The 8,575-nt window shown below is 41.5% G+C and overlaps 1 long non-coding RNA gene across 1 annotated transcript; it reads left to right on the top strand.

Moving 5' to 3' along the window:
- Positions 1-4,015: 4,015 nt before the first annotated feature.
- Positions 4,016-6,002, top strand: LOC121003244. Its single transcript, XR_005779446.1, has 4 exons — positions 4,016-4,098; positions 5,381-5,472; positions 5,749-5,811; positions 5,937-6,002. It is a non-coding gene; the product is annotated as an uncharacterized LOC121003244 (long non-coding RNA).
- Positions 6,003-8,575: the final 2,573 nt, after the last annotated feature.

The raw sequence follows: 8,575 nt of genomic DNA, 5'->3' as shown, positions 1-8,575 counted from the left end.
AATTCTCAAATTTCATCCCCATTTGCCAATAACTCTTGTGCAACACCTAAAGGGTTAACGACGTATGTAAAATCAGTTTTGAATACCTTGAGGGGTGTACTTTCTTAGATGGGGTCACTTTTAGGGAGTTTCTACTCCAGGGGGGCATCAGGGGGGTTGAAACAGGACACGGTGTAAATAAACCGGTCCATAAAAATCACCCCTCCAAAAACCAAACGGCGCACCTTTCACTCTACGCCCCGCTGTGTGGCCGTACAGTAGTTTACGGCCACATATTGGGTGTTTCTGTAAACGGCAGAGTCAGGGCAATAAAGATACAGTCTTGTTTGGCTGTTAACCCTTGCTTTGTTAGTGGAAAAAATGGGTTAAAATGGAAAATTAGACAAAAAAATGAAATTCTCAAATTTCATCCCCATTTGCCAATAACTCTTGTGCAACACCTAAAGGGTTAACGACGTATGTAAAATCAGTTTTGAATACCTTGAGGGGTGTAGTTTCTTAGATGGGGTCATTTTTGGGTGGTTTCTATTATGTAAGCCTCGCAAAGTGACTTCAGACCTGAACTGGTCCCTAAAAATTTAGTTTTTGTAAATTTCTGAAAAATTTCAAGATTTGCTTCTAAACTTCTAAGCCTTATAACATCCCCAAAAAATAAAATATCATTCCCAAAACAATTCACACATGAAGTAGACATATGGGGAATGTAAAGTCATCACAATTTTTGGGGGTATTACTATGTATTACAGAAGTAGAGAAACTGAAACTTTGAAATTTGCTAAATTTTTCCAAATTTTTGTTAAATTAGGTATTTTTTGGTGCAAAAAAAAATAATTTTTTGACTTCATTTTACCAGTGTCATGAAGTTCAATATGTGACGAAAAAACAATCTCAGAACGGCCTGGATAAGTCAAAGCGTTTTAAAGTTATCAGCACTTAAAGGGACTCTGGTCAGATTTGCAAAAAATGGCCTGGTCCTAAGGTGTAAAAAGGCTGTGTCCTTAAGGGGTTAAAGGGTTAAGGAGCGGAATTTGGCAGAGCAAACATTCATATTCACACTATTTCTGATTTGAAAAACTCTGCAGTTTATTTATTTTACTCATCACTTGCTGTCCCCAATGGAGCTCATAATCCCTACCAGTCTGTCTTAGGAGTGCGGGCAGGGGTGGACGGGACATAGACCCTAAAAGGAAATTTCCCAGTGGACTGCTGGCTGGGTACATAACAATATGATGCTGGAAGCATCAGGTACTTCTGCCCCTGCCCAACAGCCGCAGGTGCCATCCTGAAATTAACTATATCACCGTCCTCAGGATGGTGATACAGTTAAAAGCTGTGGCGACGGTGGCGGTATTTTGTGCTGTGCTGTGATATTTGGTTCTGCTGCGTTGGTATTTTGTGCTGCACTATGGTATTGCCTACTTCTGCTGTCCCTGCCTATTTCTGTTGTCCCCTCTTCTGTAAATTTGGACCCTCTTATCACATGGGGCCATTTTTTTTTTTTTTTGTTTCCAGGGCCCAGTCCCCACCACTTAGTGTGGGAGAAAACTGGAGTACCCAGAGGAATCCCACCCAAAAACAGGGCGTGGATTGTAACTAGACCTTGGAGCATCTAGTTATAGAGAAATCAATATCACTTTGCTCACGAAGAGGATGTCGTTTAGTAAAACATGGGCATGGCTTACCAGGAAACGGCAGTGACCCCAGATGCAACATTTTGCCCAAAATTCCACGACGATTGTGAAGTAAGCCAAACAAAAGGTGGTTTAACCCTTTGAGCCTCGGAGATTTTTTTTTTTTGCGTTTTGCGCTCCCTGCCTTTTCAGAGCCATAACTTTTTTTTTTGTCTGTTCAATATGAGGGCTTGTTTTTTGCGGGACAAGTTGTACTTTCCAACATCACCATTTTAAATTGCATATGATGTAGTGGGAGGCGGGAAAAAAATTCCAAATGGGGTGAAATTGCAAAAAATAAGGATTTCCACCACAGTTTTACGTTGTTTTTTTTATTATTTTATTTGCGACATTCGATGTGCGATAAAACTGACCAGTTAATTTTATTCTACAGGTCAGTACGAATCCGATGATACCTTATATATATATAGTTTTTCTTGTGCTTTGATAGTGATAAAAAAAATTCAAAAGTGGGATCACCATATTTTGTCACCATATTTTGAACCCTATAACTTTTTTGGAATTATGTCTACGGAGCTGTATGGGGTTAATATTTTGCAGGGGGGGGGGTCTGAACTTTTCTTTGATACCATTCTGGGATGTGCATGACTTTTTGATCACTTTTTATTTAATTTTTTGCAGAAAATTAAGCGACCAAAAACGGCGAATCAGCCATTTGGACGCTTTTTTCCGTTTTGCTGTTTGCTGTATATTTTTATATTATGGGTGTTTTCGCACATTGTGACACCCATGATGTGTATTTTTTAAAATTTTTTTGTTCTTTTATTTTCATTTTGGGAAAAGGGGGGTGATTAGAATTTTTATTTATTTTTAACTTTTTTTTTAACAATTTTTTTTTATAGTTCCCATAGGGAACTATAACATGCAGTCATTAGATTGCTATTCTCATAGACTCCAATGCACTATTACAGGCAAGGACTCCATAGGAAATACTATTCAGCAGCCTCCTGTCATTCACAAAGACAGGGGCTGCTGCACACAAGCTTCGGCTCTTCCGATCGCCACACGGGGGAGCCGGAGAACCACCGAAAGTGAGTATTTTCAGGATTGACCTGAGGGGTTAAATGTCCGCTATTGGCATTACTGCCGGTTGCAGACATCAGCTGCCGGTGTATGCTATAAGAAGCAGGCGGCCACCCGCAGCTATGGAACTGGCATCGCTCATGAGCGAGCGCCATCTTTAAAGGGCTTCTGTCATTCCACTAAACAAATTTTTATTTTTTTTGTCTCCATAAAATCCTTATGCTGCGATTTCTCAATATATAGGGCTATTACTCAGTTTGGTTCAGTAGTTATATAAAAAAACTGACTTTTATAATATGCAAATTACCTCTCTAAGCAGCAGGTAGGGCGGCTACCTGCTTCTAGCAGCCGCATCCTCCATTCATAATGACACCCCCTCCTCATGTTGATTGACAGGGCCAGCGGACGCGCTCGTCCTCTGACTGGCCCTGTCTGCATTTTAAATCTCGCGCCGGTCTTCAGTTGGTGCAGGCGCACTGAGTGGAGGACGCTCGCTCGGCCGCTCCATCCTCAGTGTGCCTGCGCCGATGACGTCACATGTACACCCGGCGCAGGCGCACTAAGGATGGAGCGGCCGAGCGAGCGTCCTCCACTCAGTGCGCCTGCGCCAACTAAAGACCGGCGCGAGATTTAAAACGCAGACAGGGCCAGTCAGAGGACGAGCGCATTGGTTGGTCCTGTCAATCAACATGAGGAGGGGGCGTCATTTTGAATGGAGGATGCGGCTGCTAGCAGCAGGTAGCCGCCCTACCTGCTGCTAGAGAGGCAATTTGCATATTATAAAAGTCCGTTTTTTGATATAACTACTGAACCAAACTGAGTAATAGCCCTATATATTGAGAAATCGCAGCATAAGGATTTTATGGAGACAAAAAAAAAAAAAAGAGTTTAGTGGAGTGACAGAAGCCCTTTAAAGACCCAGCCAGTGCCATACTATTACAGCGCTGGTCTTCAAAGGGTTAAAATAAGACCAAGGAGTCTAGCCATGCAACTAAGATATCACTGTGGTAAATTTGGCACATCTTTAGATTGCCTTAATCTGTCCACATTAGAGCCAGGATTAGTAAATCTGCCCCGTGTAATTCCTCTATTTGTTCTCCTCCTAGGAAGCAGCGGTGTTCGGCCAACCGGCTCCAGCAGCACAGTCTCCGATAACATCAAAAGGAGATTATTATTCCATCATGTGCTCGGCCGGGGAAGTTTTGGAACGGTCCTGCTGGCGGAAGATCCATCTACCCGCAAACACTTTGCTGTTAAGGTCATCAGCAAAAGAGCCCTGCTTGCTGAAAGTTTTGATGAGTCTGTGATGGTGGAGCGACGAGTTTTCCAGCTGGCATCTGGGAGTCCTTTCCTTGTCCACGCAGACTTTGCATTTCAGACCAAGGTAGAGTATGGACTACAGGATATTAGGAAATGCCATTATATGTACCACGTCCTTCACTGCCTCATGGGCCCCACTGATCTCATCTTCTGACAACATATCATACGGGTACCTCAGTCTATAACATACATGTCATGTAAATGGGATAATGTACCCCTACTGTAAAAAATTATTACCAGTCACCCAAGGTGTGCCATGGCCTAAAGTGACTACTGATATTATTAATATAGTCGGGGCCACATTGGGCCTTTTTTGCCAAAATGTATAATACAAAAATTGGCCTTGTCACCTATAGCAGTGGTTCTCAACCTTTTCACACCAAGTTGAAGGATTTGTGGTGTCAGGGGTGAGCGAATCAAGCTTCGGATCCAAGATCCGAAGTTGACTTGTTCCAAAACTTCATTTTAATGCTGTACCAGGACCTGTCTCCGTAAAGCTTAAAAATGTATGTGATTTGGTGAGGCAAAGATGGTTAAGTCCAAAGTTGCGTGAGACTTTGGTGAATAACATCGGGCTTTGATTCTAGGACTTTAAAAACAATTTTAAACAGGAATTCAGTATCAACATTATAAAACTACCAGAAAGTGCATTCACTGTATAACTTCCTACGCAGCAATGAGCTCCCCCTAGTGGTGGTTGCAAGATTAAATTTTTGAATTATATTCACTGTATGAAGGGAAACTGGACAGAACAGTTTGGGGTAAAGATCAATGTATTTATGTCAGGATACTTGAGAAATATGGTATTCAGAATGAGCACCATATTTATGAAGAACCGCTTCCCTTATTTTAGAAGTAAGGGCAAAGATCAATTGGTTTCTTTGTATTAAAAAAAAACATTGTGCGTGTAAAAATGGGTCAATGAGTCTGTGAAAAAATGTGAACAGCAACACGGACAGTATGTATTTGTATTTTGTGGATCTGCAATTTGCGAACTGCAAAATACATATGGTTGTGTGAATGTAGCCTTATACTTCCTGCAAAAGTAACTTACGGCAGGAGACTTCTATAGGAAGATATATGTGGTGACTATAGAGCTCCACTGATCTCTGTATAATGGTCAGGTTCTGACATCAGCATGTGACGTTATATATATATATACATATTTATGTGGTTAAGTGCTATATGTAATCATATATGTAAATGATCCTCCAGAAGGGCATCGCTTTCAAGTCCAATGTCTCGTATGGTCACCAACTAGAACTTAACTAATAAAAAGAGTACAGTTATACTGCCCTATAGTACCATGTGTAGCAATATACCTGTATGTCTGTTCTGTGTAACAGCTGCATGTGCTGCTCGGCCTGGAGTACATGAGCTGCGGGGACTTTTACACCTACCTACTGATGAAGGACCAGCTTGACATCCCCAGTGCAAGGTAAAGGTTTCTTTTAACTACAAATCTGATCAGAACTGTATATGAGATATAAGATCGTCTCTCTTCATATCTGTGTTGTTTTATGTACATTTAGGGTTCTAGTATTTTCTGTGGTAACAATAGTGTAGACTGCGGCCATATTCTAGTCACCAGAACCTCATCAGAAGCCTGACTGACCCATTATTAGTCACTGGGGTCTGACAGGATTTGTTGTGTGTTCTGTGGACAATCATCTTCGGATCCCAGGATGTTACACTCGTTCCTTGTCTTTGTCAGATTCTATGCCGCTGAACTCGTCTGTGGAATCCAATTCCTGCACTCAAAGGGCGTCATCCACAGGTAATTACACTTTAATTGTCTGTTCCAGGGTTCACCCTAAAGTCTAACCTCAAAATCAGCCATTTATCACAAATATCTAATTGTAGGATCAACTCTCCAACAAATAATTGTTTTATATTTAACAGAGACCTGAAGCCCGAGAACATCTTGGTGGCTGAAACGGGCCATGTAAAGATCACTGATTTTGGTCTCGCACTTGTCAACATGCATGGAGACCGAACAGCCACTTCATACGCTGGAACAATCGGCTACATAGCTCCTGAGGTGAGCAGAATAGAGACTTTCCATATTGTAATTGTTTTAGTCATCATGGATCATACACATGGCCGGACATATGCCCATTACAGTTAGAGATCATCAAATCTCAGTGCATTACATAATCACCCAGATTATTACAGGGAGTGCAGAATTATTAGGGAAGTTGTATTTTTGAGGATTAATTTTATTATTGAACAACAACCATGTTCTCAATGAACCCAAAAAACTCATTAATATCAAAGCTGAATATTTTTGGAAGTAGTTTTTAGTTTGTTTTTAGTTTTAGCTATTTTAGGGGGATATCTGTTTGTGCAGGTGACTATTACTGTGCATAATTATTAGGCAACTTAACAAAAAACAAATATATACCCATTTCAATTATTTATTTTTACCAGTGAAACCAATATAACATCTCAACATTCACAAATATACATTTCTGACATTCAAAAACAAAACAAAAACAAATCAGTGACCAATATAGCCACCTTTCTTTGCAAGGACACTCAAAAGCCTGCCATCCATGGATTCTGTCAGTGTTTTGATCTGTTCACCATCAACATTGCGTGCAGCAGCAACCACAGCCTCCCAGACACTGTTCAGAGAGGTGTACTGTTTTCCCTCCTTGTAAATCTCACATTTGATGATGGACCACAGGTTCTCAATGGGGTTCAGATCAGGTGAACAAGGAGGCCATGTCATTAGATTTTCTTCTTTTATACCTTTTCTTGCCAGCCACGCTGTGGAGTACTTGGACGCGTGTGATGGAGCATTGTCCTGCATGAAAATCATGTTTTTCTTGAAGGATGCAGACTTCTTCCTGTACCACTGCTTGAAGAAGGTGTCTTCCAGAAACTGGCAGTAGGACTGGGAGTTGAGCTTGACTCCATCCTCAACCAGAAAAGGCCCCACAAGCTCATCTTTGATGATACCAGCCCAAACCAGTACTCCACCTCCACCTTGCTGGCGTCTGAGTCGGACTGGAGCTCTCTGCCCTTTACCAATCGAGCCACGGGCCCATCCATCTGGCCCATCAAGACTCACTCTCATTTCATCAGTCCATAAAACCTTAGAAAAATCAGTCTTGACGTTTCAGCTTGTGTGTCTTGTTCAGTGGTGGTCGTCTTTCAGCCTTTCTTACCTTGGCCATGTCTCTGAGTATTGCACACCTTGTGCTTTTGGGCACTCCAGTGATGTTGCAGCTCTGAAATATGGCCAAACTGGTGGCAAGTGGCATCTTGGCAGCTGCACGCTTGACTTTCATGGGCAGTTAATTTGCGCCTTGGTTTTTTCACACGCTTCTTGCGACCCTGTTGACTATTTTGAATGAAACGCTTGATTGTTCGATGATCACGCTTCAGAAGCTTTGCAATTTTAAGAGTGCTGCATCCCTCTGCAAGATATCTCACTATTTTTGACTTTTCTGAGCCTGTCAAGTCCTTCTTTTGACCCATTTTGCCAAAGGAAAGGAAGTTGCCTAATAATTATGCACACCTAATATAGGGTGTTGATGTCATTAGACCACACCCCTTCTCATTACAGAGATGCACATCACCTAATATGCTTAATTGGTAGTAGGCTTTCGAGCCTATACAGCTTGGAGTAAGACAACATGCATAAAGAGGATGATGTGGTCAAAATACTAATTTGCCTAATAATTCCGCACGCAGTGTATAGTGATAACTCAGCATGGTGACCTCAGTTGTAGAACATGTTGACCAATTCAGTATCTACTCTCTTCCTCCTGATAGATGCTGGCTAGGAAGGAGTATAACGCCGGAGTAGACTGGTATTCTTTCGGTGTCATCTTGAAAGAAATGGTTACCAGTGATTGTGCGTTCCATCAGACAATCGATGATGCATCCTCCGGCATTAAGAACATCATTAGAAAGGTCAGTAGTCATACAAGGTATTAGTACTATGGTTTATACAGTGATGGCTGTGAGCATGGTTTATTGGCTGTATCTCTTCTATTTACGGGTTTTTATTTGATCATTTTTAGCTCCTTCGGAAAGATCCTGCCAGACGCTTGGGAGTGAATGGTAACATCAGAAAGCACCGATTTTTTCAGCGTATGGACTGGGTCTCTGTGGAAGCCCTAGAGTTGCCTCCACCATACACACCTGAGGTAAGTACATAACCAAATGTTGTTCCAGCACCTCTTCTATTACAGGTTACAGAACTGATTCTTTATAAGAGAAGCACTGATAGGAAGAGGATATTCATTGTAATCTTGAAGTTATTGAGTATTACTGGTGGCACTAATACTGGAAAGATAATAACATCTAGAGCTGCTGTTCCACCTATGGCGTACTCTACGTGGAGGCAGACCACACCAGTGGGGGGTTAAAATAGATTTTTACAGTTTCCATTCTATTGCTGCAGGCATCCACTTTTATCATGTACCATGTGAAGAGAAGCAGGAGATCATTGATCATGAGGCTAATATTTGAAGTCAGATTACCTTGAGACTACACTAGCATATTTTTCGCCAAATAAGTCAAATGTC

Source organism: Bufo bufo, chromosome 6 (assembly GCF_905171765.1).
Source record: "Bufo bufo chromosome 6, aBufBuf1.1, whole genome shotgun sequence".
NCBI lineage: Eukaryota > Metazoa > Chordata > Amphibia > Anura > Bufonidae > Bufo > Bufo bufo.
The sequence above is the reverse complement of the archived record's forward strand: the minus strand, read 5'-3'. Positions and strand labels throughout refer to the sequence as shown.